We start from the raw sequence: 21,441 nt of genomic DNA on the forward strand, positions 1-21,441 counted from the left end.
AAATTTATTACTTTAAAAGTAGACACAAAGACCAAACTTGACAATCTCTGAATCTTTTGTGATAGGCAACTTCTTTTCAAATGAGTTCATAAAGATTAGCAAATCTATCTGGAATGGGTAAAGCCAAGGGGCAAAATGCTATCTTATATAGCATAGCACACAAGTACAACAAACTAGAGGTGTTTTTATTTTCAAGAAAAGAGTGTTTCTATTGCCCAGTTACTGTGCATATGGGTTCACCAGATCTAAATGTGTTTGCCCAGTTAATTACTCTGCTGTTCAACAATGATGGCCAATGATCCAAGCAGTCTTTTCCTCCTCAGACATAGATGAAACTCATGCACACAGAATGTCTTTTCTGCAGAAAATGATCCCAACAAACTCTTTAATTATTTTTTTTCTTTTGAAATGAAGCCATCAACTCAATTATATTTTAAAAACAGCATGTGAGAGAATATATGGAATAAATGTCTCTGCAGTCCTTCGGAGAAAGCTGGAAGATGGTTTGTTTCCTCTAGACCACGCTTGCTGGTAACCAACTTCCATATTAAAAAATAATGGCTGATCAAAAGTGTTCATCATTATCCTTAATTAGTGTGTTGGTTTGCAATAGTTATCTTCATTAATACAGACGAAGGTGTGTTCTTCCACATTCAATTATCCGTGCTATCTATCCCTCCATGCTGGTGAGCAGATAACTAAGCTTAAGAAGTAGCAGATCAAACAAAGAACCCTAGTGTAAGGACACACAGGAGTCAGGTAAACTGGCCTAATTAGCATTGTAATTAGCTCATATGATTACTAAAACAAAGCAGAGCAACACAGGAAACACTTGGAAGGGAAGCTCGGTGGTGCCCCACCCCCTACGCCTTGTCTCTAACTCAGGGAAGAGCCTCATCATATGGTCTTCCGAACCCCCTGGCTCCCCAGCCTCTAGATGCCAAGTTCACGCCCAGGCCTAGGAGTTAAAAGATGCACAAGGTTTACATGGCTGCTATTGTGACATTAGGATTTTAGCAGAGTGAAGCCTCCTGTGTAAGCATGGGAAGGGGAAGGGAAAGGCAGGCTTGGGCTTCTTTTAACACCACTGTATTTGCTTAGTTTGTGTAAATGTTAAATGTTAATTCATATACTTCTATTCACAGGCTTCCATCAACACCATTTATAAAACACAAGTCCTGGGTGGAGCCCACATGCCTAAAGGGGTTTCTTTAGAATTTTATATGTAATCGTTAAGGCTTCTTGCTATTTGATATAGAATTCTGTCTAATTTTAACCAGTTTCAAAAAAGGAATAGTTTCAAAGCTTCATCCAGAAAAGATGACAGAAAACATCAGTGAAAATCTAAGGGAAAATAACCATTGTATGGAAAGCGAGTAAGTGAAATTGAGCTTGATCAATTATAAAGAAAATTCTATTTTATAATACTAACAATTAAATGATACTAATTACTTAATATTAATAATAATAATTCCTTTTTCATTAGAAACAGTTTTTACTCTTTATTTTATTTGGTCTTTGCAATCACCCTGAAAACTAGGAAGATGCTTTAATCCTAATTTCACGAAATTAAATGACATCAATGGTGCTGAGTGAGAGAGTATAGAATCCCCATAGCACAATCCTTAGACTTCCAGGTCAGCCAGAGTCTATTGGTCCCTCCTGGCTGTGCATGGTGTTCACTTTTTTCCTGGGCCAGTGAGACACAAAAAAGCTTGGCTGCTTTCATTAGCCTTGGTCTGTTTTAATCTCAATTGTTGTTTTCAAACTTAAACTGTGTTGTTCAGTTAAACTGTGTTTTGCTCAAATTGTTCGTTATCTTTGAACTTAGACGAGCATATCATGTATCAATCATTACTGAAACAAAACTGTATCCACAAAGGAAAAACATTTTAAAATATTCCAATTAAAGTCTCTATAGACATTATGGAAACTGTCAATACTGTCTATACAAATCATAGACAAATTACTACAGCAGCACGTAAAATCGATATTGAGACTCAGAGTAATTGCATTATTCTTGTGATAAGAATAGGATTTGGGGGGCTCTAAGATACCGCATTACCACTTTCTAATGCTTATGTCCATTTATCTTCAGAAGAATTATATTCATAGTGAGGATTGCCACAACTTAAAAGGCACATCCATACCATTAGGAATCACAAAAACAAGTGACACTATTATACTGTTGCTTTTCAGAACTGATAGTGAAAATTTGGTAAATAGTCACAAAATGTTATTTGCGGTCCCCTAAGGACTAATCAGATGCAGAGAGAATGGTTTCATTACTAGCAAAAACCTAGATTCATATCCTCTGTTATACATAAAAAGTTTTAAACAAATATACAACCAACATATGCTTGGTGTCTGCCACAGAATTAAGTATAAAGCAGCTTGCATAAACATACAGGGTGTGATAGGCAAACCACAGGGAGTTATTTGGAGCAACTATTGGGAATGCGAAGGCTGGTAGAAAGAGAACACAGACCTTCTGCCTCTAATTTCTCATTGCCTCTTATGTAAAGGATGGAAAGGTCAATGTGGGGTACCTGGACTCTTACTTAGCAGCTTGCTCTATGATGATGTGAAATAGTTGGACTGAAGTGATTGACTTGTAAAGGTGATATTGATGACATAGACCCTTTGCTCCTCTACTCAGTCTTTAGATTTAAGTGATGTAAGAAATGGAGAAGGGGGAAATTTCCAAGCCAATTTATTTTAAATTTTCAAACTGGAAAAAAAAAATCTTAAGCAGTTTTTATTAAGTGATCTTTAAATGTACTACAGGAGGCCCACACATCAAGTTTCAAAACAGGATAGAAGATGGTGGTCTGGCAGTGTGGAGCTGAATATGATGTCCTGCACTTACCAGCCATGAATGGAGCGTGGCCAGACTAGTTAAATGAAGTAAGATTTTTTTTTTTTGAGGAAAAAAATGTAGATCAAAAGACATATGACTCCTACTAGTTGAGGTACAAAAACATTTCAGTACTCTATAGGGCAAACTAAAATAGCAGATTATACAAAGTATAAATAAAACAAAATTGCAATATTGTATATGGAAAAATGATCCACTCACTTTTTATGCATTCTGTTGGTTTCATTATGTGTGTATCCCCTGCCTTTCTAAAGCAAGGCTTCTAGGATCCCCTAAAAATGCCTTTAGTTTTGCAACTGAACATGTATATCTTTGAGATGGTCTATAACTTCTATCAGGCAAACAAAGGCGCTTATGACCCTTGGGGTTACCATTCACTATCTTGTAGCAAATTGATAACAACTTCCCAAGGAGATTTTCCTTTTACAGTTTTCTCCATAAAAACAATCAGTGCTTCAGACTTTGACTGTACTAGTCACCACCCAGCTGTCTTTCTTTCCATCCTCCAACCTGTTCTCCACAGCAAATAGTAGCAGTTGTTAGAATAGCCATGAAAAATTCCTTATCATATTTTAAAACCACTAACAAAAACTAACCTGATAATTTTCATTTCAGGGTCAAGCTCAGACTTCATGTTTTAGCACTGAAATGCATATTCCTGGATTCTTTACCACCTTGGCTGATAGTACCTGACATTTATAGAGTAACATAATATGCCAGGGACTCTGTTGTGTTCTTTAAATAAAAAAAAAATGGACTCACATACTCTACCAAATGGCCCTGTAAGATCTGTCCTGTTACCATCATAACCCAGATGTATTGTATGGAGACTTCAGGAGTAGAATATCTGCCTCCATGTGCAAAGCCTCTAAATGTCAGCTTAGAACTCAGCCCCATGCAACTTACCCCTGCAAGCGCCTCCAGCAGTGACGTTGCCTCCTGCCTTCTGAAAACATCGATACAGTCATTCTTCTGTAGATGGCTGGGTATTCCCCTTGAAACAGAGCACATTTGTGAGCCCAAGCTTCGTTCATATTCTGTTCTCCCCACTTCTAGGCTGACTGAAATCTCCCCTTTTGTAATACGTTCATTAGCTCTTCTGTTTTGGAACACTAAGACCTGCAACATCCACTCCATCACATCCCATGTGTTACTCAGATACAACTTTGTGTTATGAGTTTTCTCTAATTGGACAGGAAGACACTGGTGGGCAGGGCTTCGATCTTCCTCTTTGGTTTTCTCGTCTTTAACACAGAGTTCAGTGACTTTCATTGAGTTTGCATTCATAAAATACTTATTGAGGGAATAAATTAGCATGAACTCTACAGAGTGTCATGTTTGAAAAGTGATACTATAATTAGTTCTCTAGCGTTCTATTATGTCTTGATAAAAGCTCCTGTAGATGGTGGCGGGTGGGCTTATGAGATACTGCGCCCTTACTGAAACTGGCTCTCTGTTTTTTCACTTTGCCAGAGGTAAATCTGACAGACAGCAAGAAACTCTGTATGTGTGTTGTGTATTGTGTGTATATTTATATAAACATATAAAATACATGTATATGTATATATATATATATATATATATATATATATATGGAGAGAGAGAGAGAAACAGAGACAGAGAGAGAATGAGTCTGTGTCTAGCTAAAAATACTGTTTTGAAAGATTTTTAAAAACCTATTGCCATTCTCTTAAATAAATTTCAGTACAACTAGACTAGATGTGTGTGTGTGTGTGTGTGTGTGTGTGTGTGTGTGAGAGAGAGAGAGAGAGAGAGAGAGAGAGAGAGAGAGAGAGTAGGTCAAAGGTAGAAGTAGGTGTCTTCCTCAATCACTCTCTACCTTGTATCTTAAGACAAGGCCTCTTGCTGAATATGAAGCTCACAATTGACTAGACTCACTGCTCAACAATCCCTAGGGATCCTTCTGTTTCTGACTTTCTAATCTCTTCTCCATCTGGCTTTTACAAAACTATTGATTTTTTATTTTTGTTTTATGTGCTTGAGTGATTGCCTGCATGTTATGTATATGTTCCACCCGTGTGTCTGGTGGCCATGGAAGCCAGAAAAGGGAGTCACTACAATTTCCCTGATCTTGAGTTGTGAACCACCGTGTGTGGGTACTTGGATCTGAACCCAGGTCCTCTGCTAGAGAAGCAAGTGTTTTCACCACTGATCCATCACTCTGGCTACATAAATCTGGTTTTTCCTCAAGCTTACAAGGCTATCACTTGACAGACTGAGTCTTCTCCCAAGCCCCAACTCAACATTTTTATTTGTTTGTTTGAGATGTGGTTTCACTACATAGTCCTGGATGTCTGGAACTCATTATGTAGACCAAGTTGACCAGGAACTCACAGAGGTCTACCTGCCTTTGCCACCTCAGTGCTACTATTAAAGGCCCATGCCTCCATGCCTGGCCACCCTCCCAGTTTATTCTCAAGAAAAGGATCTACTTATTGAAGAGATACTTCCTGATTCAGAGCCAAAACTTTGTTTGAAGTAGGCTCAGAGGCTCTAGGCTCCAAGTCATGTGGCCGTTCTTGGAAATAGTAAGATCTTTTTCGGCCTTCTTTAGGCCCTAGTTGTTTGGGATCCTGTCTGATGGCCCCATTTGCATTCTTTTCCATCATGTACCCCACTACCATCAGACAAAAGGTAACAAGAGACAGAAGAGCTCTTGAACATGCTTGAAAAGCCAGTCCTCTCTGCCAGGCAGAACCTTCCTCATGGAAACTCTATTTTTTCTCTCATATGCACAGAACACCTCATGTACCTAATAACAACACACATTATCTACCTAGTTATCCAAACATTGTACAAATGTGATATGGAAGGTATTTTGTTTAACAATTCAGGCTATAGCCATTCTGAATAATTATCTTATGTGTGTATGTGCCTACAAGAGAATGCTTTTACTATCACAAAACCTGCTTTGAAATGTCTAACAGTGACATACTTCAGAGCATCTCGTCACTCAGTGATAATGCCCAGAACATAGACGCATGACTCTACATGACTCAGCTTTCCTTTTAATAACTTAAAATGCAAGGCTTAGGTTAACTCGAGAACACTTAAATACTCACCGATTGAAGGCAGGTACTGATGTATGAAGTGCGGTTGGTGGAAATCTCTCTGAGAAGTACCAAGTACTTGGATAGCAGACCAAATTGGAGAAAATGTGCCCTGTCTGAAGAGAAAAGCCGTTGGTCAGTCCCAGGTGAATTTAGAATGCAAGAAATAAGATACCATGTTAAAAACAAACAAATGAACAATCAAAAAACCTTAATATGCATATATTTTTAACTATTTTTTTAAAACTGTAAAGGACTAACCTGTGGAGTATGAGAACTTGCCTAGAAACTGTCATTTTCTACTGTGGACTGAACATTCCATATTTCAGTATCTGAGTCATGTAATAGAATATCCACATGGATATAAAGTTATAATTAGAGATGAGAGTCCCAGACTCTGGACCAATCCAGAAAATGTTAAACACACAGTATTTTGTAAAAGTTTAGTGATCATCTTCAGCAATGACATGGGGATTAGTAACAGAGCGGAGTGTTAGGGTTCCCATTCTAAGAGTGGAAAACAGACTTGATAAGTTGTCAATAACCTGGTTCATTCTTCCCTCTTGAACAGGGGATCTCTGGTTTAGGAGAATCCACTAAATGCCCTGAAAGGACTTTATGTAATGTTAGTAGATATGGAAGGGTACTATAGAAACACACAAAGAAACAGAAAGCTTCCACTTCAAAGCCTTCAGATCTGAGTGAAGATAAGGAGCATGCAAGTGAAAGAAGCTGTTTGTGAAGACTGGTGTGTAGGAATTCATGCTGAGCAGTGCTAACACAGGATAGGACCAAGTCAAGTGAGGCCCAGGATCCCAGACTTGGGAGGTGAATGCCAGCATTGTATTAGACCTTGAAGAAAGTCTGAGGCCAGACAAGGCAGAAATAAACAAGCTCTGCCAGCCCATTGTATCTTGTTTTGGAGACAGGAAGAAGAAAGTAAGGGATGTCCAAGAACATTCAGGTAAACAAGGTAAATGACAGATGTGAACGAGAGCACGGACTTGGAGGGTCTCACAGTTCTGAAAATGGAATAATCATCCAGAGTAGGGCAAAAATAAAACTTACCGAAAGCGTCCATTTGAGTCTGTTTTAATATTGTATTTGATCTGGTTTGTCAGAATTGTCAGTCTTATTTTAACCAAAACTTGTGTTTTATTGAGATACCTGGTTAAATGTCATAAGTATATCACTGTTAACAATTCAACAGAAGAAGCATTTAGGAAAATCACAGGCTCAATAATCAAACATCTCAAGTAGAGAGCACAGAGTAAATTTTGATTACTATTAGTGATCAACAAGACATGGAGAAGAGATGTGTGAAGAAAGCAGGAAGACACAGATCCACATTTATTTTGTCATTTGATAGCCGAGTAACCAGGGAAAGTGACATGGGCAAGTTGTCCAGATCTTATCAGTCTCAGTTTCTTTCCATGTAAAGCATACATTGTTCATACTTTATGGATTTGTTCTAAAGATCCGTAATAACAAAACTTGAGCGAGAATAGGTAGCATTAAGCAGTAGCTATTATTATTAAAATAATCATAATCAGTCCTCTGACAATTGTAACTTCCCTTGTAAAATTCATAAACAATCTACCAATGAATCAGTTCCCCATGCAACCCAAATATCTTTATTAGGAATCTGAGATCTAGAACCGTAAAAAGAGAGTTATTTCCCAAATTTCTTCACCATTAGTATTAATAATTAGCAATAATTAATTAATTTAGACATTGACCAATTGAGAGTCTTAACTGCCACTACATATAAATGTGTGTGGATATAGTATATATATATATATGTGAGTATGTGTGTGTATATAAACAAATGTATGTGTACGTATGTATAAACAAATGTTTGCGATAATTTAAATTACTATGTTTATACAAAGAAAAAATGTAGAGACTTTGCCCTAGGATTCTTAGAGAAAATTAATCTGCTGATTCTGAATCCTTGCTGTTTTTCTACCGTGCCTTGTTGTGTCCCGAGGATGTGTTTTGTTGTAAGACAGCGGATGCTGCTGGGTGTAGCACAGTTCTATACTGTCAGCTTCACTGCAGAGCAGAGAGAATGAGGTACTGCTGCAGCCTTGCTGTGAAGCCTAAAAAGGGACACAGCCCAGGAAAGGGGAGAAGGGCCCAGGTCCGGAAGGCCTACCTCTCAGTGAAGCTTGAACTGAAGTACACCGAACCAAGGTCATTTATTTGGAGACTTCTGCACAGCCAACACACTCCTACTCAAGAAAGGGAGGAAAGGCCACTCTTGATTTGTGTTTATGAAACTGCAAATCATTCTTCCATAAAATACAGGAAGTCCTCCCTGGAGTGTATAATGTGAATGCCAAAAGTCAATTAATGACATTTAAAACTACAAATTAAAAATAAAAAAATCACAAATCTGTATCCATATTAAAAAATTCTATCAATCATCTATCTATTTTCTGTATATAAGCCTGCTGTAAGTGGGATAAAAAGCAAGAGATATAAAATGTAACAATTGCATAAAATTGTTTTCATCTGGATTTAAGTCTAGCACCTAAAAAATGAACTAAAAAATCTCATCTGTGAAAAAGCAAGATTAAATTATTCAATAGTTTCTTTATCAAAAATATTTCAGACATTGTTCAAAGTATCCATTTCCCCACTCTGGTAGAATAAGATTGTTGATTTCACTTCATTCAGAAAGAACACAAAAGGGAAATAGAGAATTACATGTCAGCTTAGCACTTTTGAAATGTATACACTTCAGCTGTCATAAATGGTTGATTTTCATTTGCTTTTTAATACTTGTGAATTACTGGCTTTTCAATAATTCTGAGTATCAAATACACCTTTTAAAATGAGCCAAGTGGAGAAAGTTATTGCTTTAAGAATTATCAGTTATACGTATTCTCTATCACTATTTTTTACTCCAGAAAGCTGCAAACATCTGCACTGATTACAATTAAAAACAGTGTAAGAGATTATCACTCCAATTATAGCCTCCTGGTCTAATCAAAATTCAGCCCTGTTCCAGACAGCGAGCGACGGATGTGACGCCCATATGCCTTTTGCTCTGCATGGGAACCTCCCCAAGTTCTGCTGCTTTTTCTCTAATCAATGAATATGTATAGTTGTCCTGAATTTGTCTTTATCAGAAAGTAGCATTTTATGTGGATAAAATTTCAAGGCTCTTGAAACTATTTTTCCTTTTAGTTCATATAAACCCACTTGGAAAAAAAAAAAAAAACACACTACTATTGTATTCAACAAAGAAGTTTCTGACTTTCCAAGTTTTTTTTAAGTTATTATTTTAAGAACTTCACTATGTTTGGTTTACATATAATTATTGTAATATTATTCTCTCCAAAATGGAGAGAAAACATGCTAGATCTGAAATATGCTTACATTAAGTCAGTAGTTATTACATAGGAATAGACTTTACAATTTTAATTAATTTTAAGTGTACAAAATAATGCATCTCGTTGTGACATTTTCATACACACAGACATCACTCACCCCACTACCCCCCACATTCCTCCTCAATCTCTTGCTGTTTTTCTGATGTTAGAAGTAAGTTCTTTTTATATATGGAAATAAAACAGAAGTACCAATAATGTACCAATTATTAGAAAATATTAAAAATGAATAGTTTTTAATTATACTCAGATATATTATATGTAAACAGAATATATTATATTCTCAATTTCCATGAGAAAGTTATAATTAAAGGTAAGCTAAAAAAAAATCAACCACTTTGAAATAGTAGAATATATAGATATACTAGGTCAACATTTCCTGAATGTAGATAGATAGATAGATGATAGAGAGATAGATGGATGGATAGACAGACAGACAGATAGATAGATGTAGATATAATCAGTAAGCATTTTGTGGTTAAGATTGTTATGTTGCCATTCAAGAAGTAGATAAAAAGAGGAAAACGGCATTCTACATGGCATATTTTTTCTTCTATAGTTATTTAAAAGGTGAAAATTTAGATTTGGCATATTTATGCATATTTATACTAAAATTTGGTGCAAAGTTTGATAATCAAAGAAACAGTTTTTGAAAAGCATCCATATTTTAAAATATGTGTGCCTTTGTCTAAGTAACATGTTGAAAATATAAATTTTCAAAAAGAATACAACTAAGACAAATGCATCAGACCAATGTTCACATCGTGTTTCAAATTTTTATTTATAATGGAACCACTGAAATAGAATGTTCTACTATATATATATCATGTGTCTATGACATATGATATATATGATATAAATATGCCAAAAGTGAGGGAAAAGAACCACTACAATTATTTCCTGTTGCAATATTACTTGAAATATTTGAAGTACTGTGTTTGTTTATTAAGTCCTTTTAAGTAAACTTTTTAAAATTCAAAGCCTGGATGAGCATTTGAGTACCCCTCCAGCTTGCATTTCTTACTGATCTCCAACCACAATAAAATCTGTAGGGGTTTTATGCCAGGAAGCCTTCAAAATTCCTGTTTCATGGGAAAAAAAAAAAAGCTGAAGCTTTTCCCAATATTATCTCCTCTATCCAGTGACATAAAATCGCTGACCGAAATCATGCAGAGGTCTATTTTAAAAAATTAAAAATCAACTTTTTGTCTCCTTAAAAGACATCTCAATGAAACATAGAAGTAGTTGTCCAAGAAAGCCATATTCTTAGAAACAATAATATAGTATCAAAAATGTATGAATCAATGAAATAAAAAAGGATTCCTAAGCTTTTGAAATAAATCTCAACTAGTAAAAAAAATTCAGTGTGTGACACTAGTTGAAGCTGACTTATTAGACGAAGAATCAGCGGCACGCCTCTGTATACGTGGTGCATAACGACCCTTTAAAGCTATTTTGCAAAGTGAAAAAAACTACTTTAGCTTTTAAACAATTTCAGGTCGATACTCCGAGTGCTGCTCACAGGGAAGCACGCCCGCAGGCCGACGTAAGAAGAGAATCCAGAACATAACCGACTTAGGTTCTGTGTGCTTCCAGGAAGCAGGAAGTCCGTTCTTTGACGCTCTGGCCTCTTACAATCCCATCCCATGGGTCCTGGGGAGATGGTGCATTTAGAGGAAAGCCTCAAAATACCAAAAGAAAACAAAGGTGTGGGGAACAAGCCACGTTTTAAGTCTTTCAGAAAACGGAAAATCAAAACATGAATTTGTGAAAGAAGTGGGAGTGCAAACTAAGAAAATAGAAAACAGAAGGAAACTTGCGAAGGGTTGAGGAAGGAGAAGAGAGGGGAAAGGCTGAAAGAAGGGAAGAGAGGGCCAGAGGAAGACTAATTCCACCCAAACTAACGTGGTACCCAGCACTTCAAGTCAGGCTACTGAAACTGAGGAGATACTTTATTCTAAAAGTATTCATGTTTTTCCAGCAAAATAAGCATGATGTTTCTACATTTTTTGAGTCGAGGTGGCTATTCCTCTCTACCGTTGCCCCAGACACCATCTAAATCCGAACCCGGGTTGCTCCCTGAGATGCGCGGGTCTGGGCGAGACTTCGCAGACGGCCACTAGATGGCATGAAAGCACCGTACTGGACCTGCAGCCGCCTTGCCCAGCGGGGCATTGAGGGGTTTATTCTCTCAAGCTGGGAGCTCAGTGTTAGTCCCGTAAGATGCCTTTTCTTTGAGAAAGATCTTTCTGTGTCGCATGACACTTTTCCAGGACACAAAGGGAGTATTCTGCCCTCCCTCCAAGCACATTCAGAAAATGTCGGATTAAATTTGGAATAGTAAAAATCATGTCGGTGTTTGCTGGGGTTTTCTGAGAACTTTACTCTCCTCTCTTTGGGGGATAGTGTGCTATTTGTTATGTAGCCTTCCTTAATGGGTGGACAGAAAAGTCTCCCCAGCGCTGTGCCTGCGCTCAAACACCTGCAGACAAAGTTTGCGTACTCTCAGTCATCTTTCTTTTTCTTGATTTTTCTTTTCATCAAAAATTCTCTTTTTTTTTTTTTTTGTCTTTATTTCATGTTGTGGGGGCCTCTCATTAAGAGCTGTAACGTGAAATGCTGGACTTAAAGCTGTTCTCACAAAGGAGACAATCCCCTCTGAACATCCTCTACCAGCCAGGCAAAGCATGTCTTTGTTCGTACTTCTCAAGTGCAATGTTTAAAGTTTTTGTTTGGTCACTAGGCATTTTCTGATTTGCCCCTCCACACCTGCAGATACTTTTTTTCTTTTTATATATGTGGTGTGTTTCCTGTTTCCCAAGATACCTATGAAGCATATCGCTCCCTGTACCTCCACAACAGGAACAATTACCATATCCCTTCAGATGTTAACACTGTTTGCCTTCACAAAATGTCCATTGTAAAAGGGTGTTTTGATCTTTGGGTGAGTCCCTTAATTTAAAATAATGGCAAAAGGAGAAAAATAGGCCTCCATGCTCAGCAGTGTGTGAATGACAAATCTGTTGTAGATGAGGGATATTTTTAATATTCCTTTAAAAATCTCATAGAAGATTTACATATGGTCAAAAATGGTATTATACGTTGGCAAGCTGAAGTGCATAATTTATTTCATGTGCTGCTGATATAGTTACGTCTATATGTCTAGTGGACTTTACAGTTCAATAGATATGAAATCATACCAGTTCAAAATCTCAAGGATTTCTAAAATATTATTCTGTTACCCACCCTTGAAAGGCTTTCATTCCTTGTATAGCCTGTAGAGTGTCCAAGAGTAAGATGTATCATCTGAAATATTTTCTTAGCTCTGATCCATAAATCTACTAAAACTGGAGATTCTATCAAGGCATCTAATTAAAACATTTAGTAAAACAAAGATCCAATGATGTAATCGTACCTTTTTAAAATACAGATGTTAGGAAATCAGAGGGCACCATGGTGGCAAAACTTGCTTTACAGGCAGCGTTATGTGTATTTTCCACTCTGTATGGCTCTGGATTGAGAAAATATCAGTTCATTTGTGGTGCTAACATATGGCATGGCTAATAATTTACATCTTCAATTTTTCTCATATTTGATAATAACACTGTCTTTACTCTGGGTATAACCCCCCAATTCCAATGACTGTTGTAACATGTAACATACCAACATGATTGATGGAAGACAGCTAGGATGAGACACAAATCAGGACCCCTATGCATGCCCAACTGAGCGTCCCCTCCTGACGGTGTTAACTTGAGAGACATAAAACAAGACTGATACTCTAGCACACTAAGACAACGTCTTAACATGTGGTTGTAGCTTCCTTAAAAAGACCGTGGGTTTCTGCTTGTTTGGCCTTGCTTCTCAGTATTTAACATCTAAGATGGTGATGAGCAGAAGTCACTCTGCCTGGTCATGCACTGGGAGAGCGTGAACCCCGCAGAAGCACGAACACGGTTCTGTCTGAGCCCTTGCAGAAAAACAACAGATTCTTGTGGGGTTTGAGAGGGATAGATCCACAATGGACCACAATTATTCTAACAGAGACCTTTTGGAAAACATCTCAAAAACTACTTAAACTCTGGCTGGGGATGTAGCACAGTGGTAAATTCCTTGCTTAGCAAGCTCTGGCTCTTGGTTCAATCTCAGCCCTGCAAAGCAAAACCAAACAAAGAAGTTTTTTTTAACTCCTATGTGAATTAATGATTATAAATATTTCCCAAGTTAGAAAATAGGGACACTTCTAAGTGTTTGTGGCAGATGAGAAGTAGATACAATGACGCAGACTAATATTTTGGTTTATTCTTTTGGCATTCAGAGTTGGATATAATTCTGATATTATTTTTATGCAACACAATCAAATATAAATATGTGAAAGCAATATTGTAAGTGCTTTTATATTTAAATGCAGAAAAGTTCAAGTCCCTTTGTAGGAACATTGAGCAGACTTAACTAGTATCTGAAAGGACTGGTAATGCATCATATCCTTATTTATCAATTCATATTCTGTAACGTTAACAGGCGATTATACAAATACATTCTTAAAAAATCTATTTACCAGGCTCTACGTTGATTAAAAAAAGTTTGGTTTTCAAAATATGTCTTATTTTGCTTTTCTGAAACATGCTTTTTTTCTCTCTCTAAAATGGGTTTGGCTTTTTGAGCAAGCAATTAGTTTACTCTAAACACTTCAATAATTAAATTTTCAAAGTGAATATCAGTCACCTCCATTATGTTAAATAGTAAATATTAAATAGCACAGTCATGACTGCACAGACATAAACTCCCAAGCTCCTGACCCTTGGTCTTTGTCATAGCCCATGAAGGAGACCCGAGGAAATCACTATAGATCGTTAAGTTTCACTAGCAGGGACCTAACAATAATTTTGGAGCTATTAATAAAACCAATGTGCTTCTTCTTCTTCAAAAACAAAAACAAACCCATACATTACCCTTTTGTTATCTGGAGCACCATAAATTTGAACTACATTTTTATAATAAGAATCTGCAGTTGGAGGAAACCAAGAATACATTTTTTAAGGAGGCCATAGAAAACATTTGTGCAATGGGAAATGCTGATGACTGTTTCGGATAACTGAAATACTTACCTCTGTAGGGTGTGAAACACAGAAGGAACCGTTTTTAAAAAAATGTCATCATTGACTTAGGGAAGGAATCCTAACTTTTTGTTGGTGACATCATTCAATTCCTTCACAGAAACTTGTCATTTCCCCCCAAAATTAATAAAATCAGCTCCTCAATATGTGAATCTTGCTTTTCAAATTTCCTCACAAAATGTCCCCTCACAATGCACTGCCCAGGCATTTCATTACCATCCCGGTCACACTGAGTGGTCACCAAGTCAAGCTGAGAGCGCACACACATGCCCTTCCTCTGCAGTCCAGCGGCTACACAGGACTGCCTTTCTGCTCCTGTGGAGACCAGTGTCTGAGCAGGCCGCAAACACTGGAGGAGAGTACCGGCCTCCCCACTACTTGGTTTTCCAAACACAGGAGGCTTTTTGCTTTTCTAATTACATGTTGAGTGATGGTTTATAAATGTGTAACATTCTCCAGAAAGGAACAGGAAGGAAGAAAGAGGGAAGGAGAGGGGAGGAGAGGAGGAGATACCAACTGGAACACAGAAATCTGGCAGAATACATGGTCTGAAGGACTGGCCTAGCCTTGAAAGCCAGCTTGAGATAATAATAATTCAACTCTGTGATTTTTTTCTATGCTGCCATTTCTTTTCCTTTCTCCCACATGGACATATGTTCACATGTAAGCTCATACAAATATGCTCACACAGGCTTGCTCTCCAACCTGCAGAGAAAGGTTAATGTGTGTGGCTAGTGCTTAGGAAGGACCATTTGCCCCTGGCACTGGTAATGACAACAAGCCCCACCCACTTTCCTTAGGCTGTATCCTGCCTTACAGTTAGAAAACACCCCACACAGGAGACTCACATTAAACAAAATATGCTGTGTTCTGGAAGGAAAGAGAACCCCTTGCCTAGGTTTCATGCATGTGTAAGTGCGTGAGTGCATGCGTGCGAGTGTGCTCACGCACATATGAATGTAAAGTGTGACAAATGGGCTCAGACTCAGAAATCATGATGGAAGAACAGTATGAAATATAAACAATATGTGAACTACAGTAAGAGCAATTAACTGAATAGTTGACACAACATAATTTAGATGTCATCCAATGTGTTTCCAATTCTCTTATCAGTCTTCCAGATTTCACTATTGATTGAATGATCACATGAGAGGTATGCCATAAATACACAACTCATGAGTGCATTCTGGAGAAGCAAAATGAAAGAAAAAGAAATCTAACAGCATCATCGAGAGTCCAGTGGCTTAGGTGGAAATAGAATTCAAGACATTAAAAAAAAAAAAAAAAAAAAAAAAAAAAAAACCTCAATACCCAATTTAATCCTTTAACCACTAGGCCACACTCTTATTGAGAATGGTTAATAGAAACAACATTGCCCTTTTTGTATAGCTGTAGGTGCCCTATTGATCTGTATCACATAGCACTTAACACTGGATGATTTGGCTAGGAAAAGCAATGTTCACTGTTCCATGGCGAATCAGGCAACAATGCTCAGATTTGCTATAGAACCAGGAAAATAGCCCAGGAGATAGAGAAACAAACAATCTCAAAGAATAAACCTCATCTGCATGGTCTTCATCCCACAAGAAAGCAATGTAGTTGAGTGCAACTGTATTAAAAGTCAAACTCCTTCTGCCTAAGGCAGATGTGGATCATGAGAATGGAAACCTAATAAACCAACAGCTGAAGGCCACATTATTGCCCCCCTCCCCTCACTCATTTAGAAAATGACATGTTTTTCTTCACAATGTTTTCCCCTTCTCTCTCTTTAGTGGCAGTAATGCTGAATGCTCTTGACATAATTCTTCGTTCACCCCTGACAGTCATGTTTTTGAATACTATCCCTGCAATAAAACACCTGACCTCCAGTCTTTCAAATGGCCATTGGCTTGGGTTTCCCCAATTAGCTGGACTCATTTGGAAGTATCCAGAGGAGCCAGGCACTTTACTACTCACTAAAAGCAGCATTATGCACGAATACATCGTTTTATTCAGGTCAATCTTATTTTTCTCGGGGATTTCTTTATTTCTCTCTGGTTGGAGCACACACACACACACACACACACACACACACAGCTTAAAAATAATCTACAGGGACCTAGAAATACCAAATAATACCACTTAGAAGCCATATGAGGCAACATTTCTAGTTCATTGAGAGCTAGCTTTTCAGTGTTTCCAGATTACTGAGGGAATTATATGGAATAGTATATATAGTGAGCTTATTCTATTTACATATAAGTTAGCTACATGTCTACATAAGGCAGTGAAATGCACATACACATCTGTCCACATATGCATCAGTGACATTTCAGTTTCTAGGTCAAAATATTTTGGGGTTACAGATATCTTAAATTAACAGATCAGCATCAAAACCCTTTTAGAGAAGGAAATATGTACCTCCGCATATAAGAGTACGCTTATCATGTGTTTGTGTGGTGACACATGGGGACTTTGTTCTAGGAATGACTTTTCTGTTCCTGTAAACAAAGGCCAACTGGGGCCCCTGAGACAACTTTGGCAATAGGATATGGACATAGCATCTTCAACATAAATATGAGAGAAATTAAATGTATTTTAAAGATTAAATACATATATTTTAAATGATTCTGAACTAAATTCATCTTTTCATATCTGATACAGCAATATCTACATCTTTTATTTTACATTTGATATTTTTCAATAGTCACTGCATTTCTCAATAATGGGATAATTTTCTTCACAAATCTTTTAGAGTTTGTGCTATGCAATTTTATCATGGTCCATATTTTTATTTTCTCCTAAAAAGGCTAAACCACAAGATTTCTTGATAGGTAATGCTGGAGATAAAATATGAAGTCCATACAATTGGAAGTAGACAAATAATGCAGGCCAAAATGAGCATCTCTTCAGAATACAAGGTTCCTTTTGACATTTAAGCAGTAACTGCATGGAGGGAAAGAGAAATTGAATTTAGCTGATGCAAATAAAATTAAAACGAAACTGGTTGTCACATCAAACTGATGTTAACTATGTAAATGTTTTCTGTTTATAAAACTACATTTTAAAGTGTATAATATTACAAAAATAATATTTTTCACATTATTGAAAATAGAAATTTAAAAGATAGACTGTGAAACTGTTTAAAACTGTTTCCATTTACCATATCATGTTTAAAGGACTATGAATCATGACCGCTGTGCACATGGAGCAACCGTGATCAGCACACACATGCATGCATGCACATGTCAATCTGCGCACATGCTTTGCTGGCCAGGCGGGATCCCATTACATCATTGGTTCAAATGCATTCATTCCCTTCAATATTGTTGGCTGTTTCAGGTTAACTACCAACATCATTTGCCTGAGAAGCGAGATTTAATTGTCTTACAACTACCTCTGTGCAGTACAATGGGGATTACAAGTACCCATTGATTATACTATTGGGCAGAATAAGGGACTCTTATTCCAGCATTTCCCATTCATTTTGTCGTTGCATTCTCTTTGAAAGAGACCAAATGGGTCCCAGCAGGTGAAAGCAAAGAAACCTGAAAGGCCCCCTTTGATGAATGACAATACCACAACCACCCTACCCCCCCACTTTTGGAGATTATAAAACCTTATTAAATCATGCCCTGTTAGATATTGATTGAGAGGGGCTAAACTAAACCCAACAATAGCAGCATGGATCAGAGAACACTGCTGTCATCAATGGGCACTAAACACAGCTAAGCTTTCCAATCCTTTTTTTTTGGGGGGGGGGCGCTTTTTTTTTTTTTTTACTATTTACTTTTGTTTAAACCATTATCCCAGAAAGTCATACAATTATAGTTGCTTTGTCAGTCAAGAATAGGTCTTAGCTGTCTAGCACTTCATCGTTTTGAATGTAGCAGTGTATTGCACAAACAATATTGTACTTGGTTAAGATTCAGTATTATGATGATTATTTGGGGGGGTGCAATTCTAGGTAATTATCATAATTATTCTTGACTCTGGGACCCCTTTGATGACAAGACTGCTTTAAAGTAAACCACTTGGACATAACAACCCAAGATATTTGAAAAGCGATTGCTGCCAGAATCAGAGTTGAAAACTTACCCATATTTTAAGGCTATCTTGATTATCAGGCTGTTTGCGTTCCTGGGCTGTCTTTCCTGCCATCTGTGAGCACCACGGCAAACAACCCCTTGATGACAATCACTTCAGTAGAACTTGAATCTGTCTGCTTCAGAGGAGACTTCTGTAATAAGCCTTGGTGCTAATTAACTGTCAGCCCTTAAAAAAATAATAAGCCAGCAGACTGCATTTTAGAAAAACACTCTCCCCCCAAATTTCCAAACAAGAATTAAACTTCTGTGCCAGGCTGTAACTTCTGCTCCCTGTCGACAGGCCTTGCCCAGATTAAAACTGTTTACTTTAAATAGACTGCTTGTGATAAAGGTTTTCATTTTTCTTGACTGCAGGTAAGAATATTTGCCCCTTCCCTCTGGGTAGCTATTTGATTCAATAATTTTATATTCCTCTCCAAAGCAAAGAAGATAAAAACTGGCAGATGAGGGAAAGGGGGAAGGAGAGGCAAGAAAGGAAAGGAGAGAAAAATACTCAGGTGGGGAAAAAATAACACCTTTTGTGCAAGAAATTGTCATTATTTCATGGCTAACAAATACCAAACCGAAACAAGACAATTAAAAAGGCACTGTCACAACTGAAAACCACCTTAAGTGAAAAGCCAGATATTGTCATTATTAGTTTAATACCAAAGATAAATAATATTCAGTCCAAAAAATCGTTTCGGGAGTAGCATCATGGCACTTAAGAAACAGCAGTTATTATCTGCAGTGACTCTAATTATACTAGAGACTACAGAAATAAAGATTATATGAAATAAAAATAGAACTTTAAACATCAAATATAACTCAGTGAACTGACTTTCACTTTGTGGAAAAAATATTAGTAACTACCTTTTTAATGAAAATATTTCCTAGAAAAGTTATAAAACACTGAAGTTTTATTGTATTTACTTAAGATCCATCTCAGAATTTCTCCCAAATATACATAGAAAATCAAAGTTTTTAAGTTCAGTTCAGTAATCACAGAAAGTAAGAAAAGTACAAAACTAGTTTGTTTTAGGCAAACTTTCCTTTCATCATATTATTTTCCTCAACTAAGTTTTAATTGCATTTGTGTATTAGATTTTATTATTTAATTACATAGGACTTAGTGAAAACTATCTTACTGCTTATCGATATTTTCCACCATGAGGTTTCCTGAAATTGTGAGTGTAACTTTTGAAGTTAAGCATGACGTATCTTCAGCAGCTTTAAAACTTTGACATTAATAATATGATTTATAAATCTTACTTTCCTGTTTTGATGACCACATCTCCCTAATACTATACTCTAATGGAAAACTAAGCATTTAAAGTTAAGGGTACCACTTTACAATCAGGTTATCCAATTATTATATTCAACAGTTGCCAAGCCATGTGTTAGATGGTAATTATTTTTTAAAGTATGACTCTTTGCATATATTTCTAATATGCTGACAGCCAGTTCAAAATCTCTCAAGTTTTCCTAAGTTACTTGATACAGGTTACACATACTTAGGTGTCAAATGCATTACTAATCTTATTGTCCCTCTGTTTAATACTTTCAAATGTCTTTTATGTTATACCCATCCTGATTTACTTGGTTCCTCTTTTGGCTTGTGTTTCTAAAAGAAACTCAGCAGCTACTTTTTAAAAGAACCATATATTTTTAAATCCCTCATCATATTGCCCTTTTAGACTGTTCTGTCTCTGGCAAATAACTACAATGTAAAATAAACCAAGAATTTAACGTGAAATGAATGTTTTTCAACTAAATGCCCTTAAAATACATGTCCTATTTTTCTGCTTCAAAATTGTTTTAAATTTAATTTTTCTGTGTTTATTGGGAGCACTAAATAAAAATAATTCAATTTAAGGAGTCCTTTCAGTCCCCTCTCTGCTTGTGAGAGTTATCAACTTTATTTAGGATGTGCCCTGTACTCGTGCTACTGTGTACGTGGAGAGATCCCAACTGAATACATTTTCAACTATTGTGTTTAAAAATTTCAGTGACGTCGGAAATTATTTTGGTTTCAGCATTAAATGATAATGGAAATTTCAGTCCCTATTACCGTCCTTAATATTGAAATTTAATTCTGCCTTGTCATTGTGTTGGATAGACTTTTGTGATCAAATTACATACAATACAAAACAGGTCTGTTGGCCACTTCTGTTCTCTAGCTTAAATCCGTATGCTTACATCATATCAGCTAGCCACTCTGCCTAAACTGTAACTTATTTTTCACTTTGAAACATACCATAAAATTATTCCAGCCTGAATTAGAACTACAGTGAAAAAAAAAGAAAACTGATCCCTATTTTACTCAGCTATTTTAAACTGAAGCGAACATAGAGACCATCCTGTTTTATAACGTTTCTTTCTCTTTCCGTGGCCATACGAAGTTTATTTCTGCTTCTGTGACTCATTGATCCAAGTGCTAGAAAATAGGTTTTCTCTATTTCACTAATTGTTTTCAAAGGCCAACTTGTAGGAGTCTAGCAACTGTATTTATAAAGCATTGCTCTCCTCTCTTAGGAAAACATCACCTCCAAGACTTCTGTGCATCTGACATCAAATTAAAATTGAATAATTGCTGCAAATTGAATAATAAAATCATAAATCTCTAAATGTTATTAGCATCTGGTTCACAAATAGCTTCTGTTGGATTAAATATGATTTTCCCAGTGATATTTGTCATATTTGAGTTATTGGAGTGTGGGGAGAGCTAATTCTCACTTAATTTGAAGTAATACTGTTGCAAAAATAAATTTTTGTTAAATGAGATAAACATTGGATTTTCTTTTAGTTGATGACAACATTTTACTCATGTCTTTTCAGATGTTTTTGATTCATAATAATGTTCATTTGTGGAAGAAATCTTGGTGATAAATTTCAATTGTCATTTCTGAA

At 36.6% G+C, this 21,441-nt stretch overlaps 1 long non-coding RNA gene across 1 annotated transcript; it reads right to left on the minus strand.

Annotated features, from left to right (window-relative positions):
• Nucleotides 1–1,506: 1,506 nt before the first annotated feature.
• Nucleotides 1,507–19,130, minus strand: LOC114710515. Its single transcript, XR_005092449.1, has 4 exons — nt 18,542–19,130; nt 12,763–12,858; nt 5,962–8,269; nt 1,507–3,872 (listed from the first exon to the last, which is right to left on the minus strand). It is a non-coding gene; the product is annotated as an uncharacterized LOC114710515 (long non-coding RNA).
• Nucleotides 19,131–21,441: the final 2,311 nt, after the last annotated feature.

This window comes from Peromyscus leucopus, chromosome 11, assembly GCF_004664715.2.
Source record: "Peromyscus leucopus breed LL Stock chromosome 11, UCI_PerLeu_2.1, whole genome shotgun sequence".
Classification (NCBI taxonomy): domain Eukaryota; kingdom Metazoa; phylum Chordata; class Mammalia; order Rodentia; family Cricetidae; genus Peromyscus; species Peromyscus leucopus.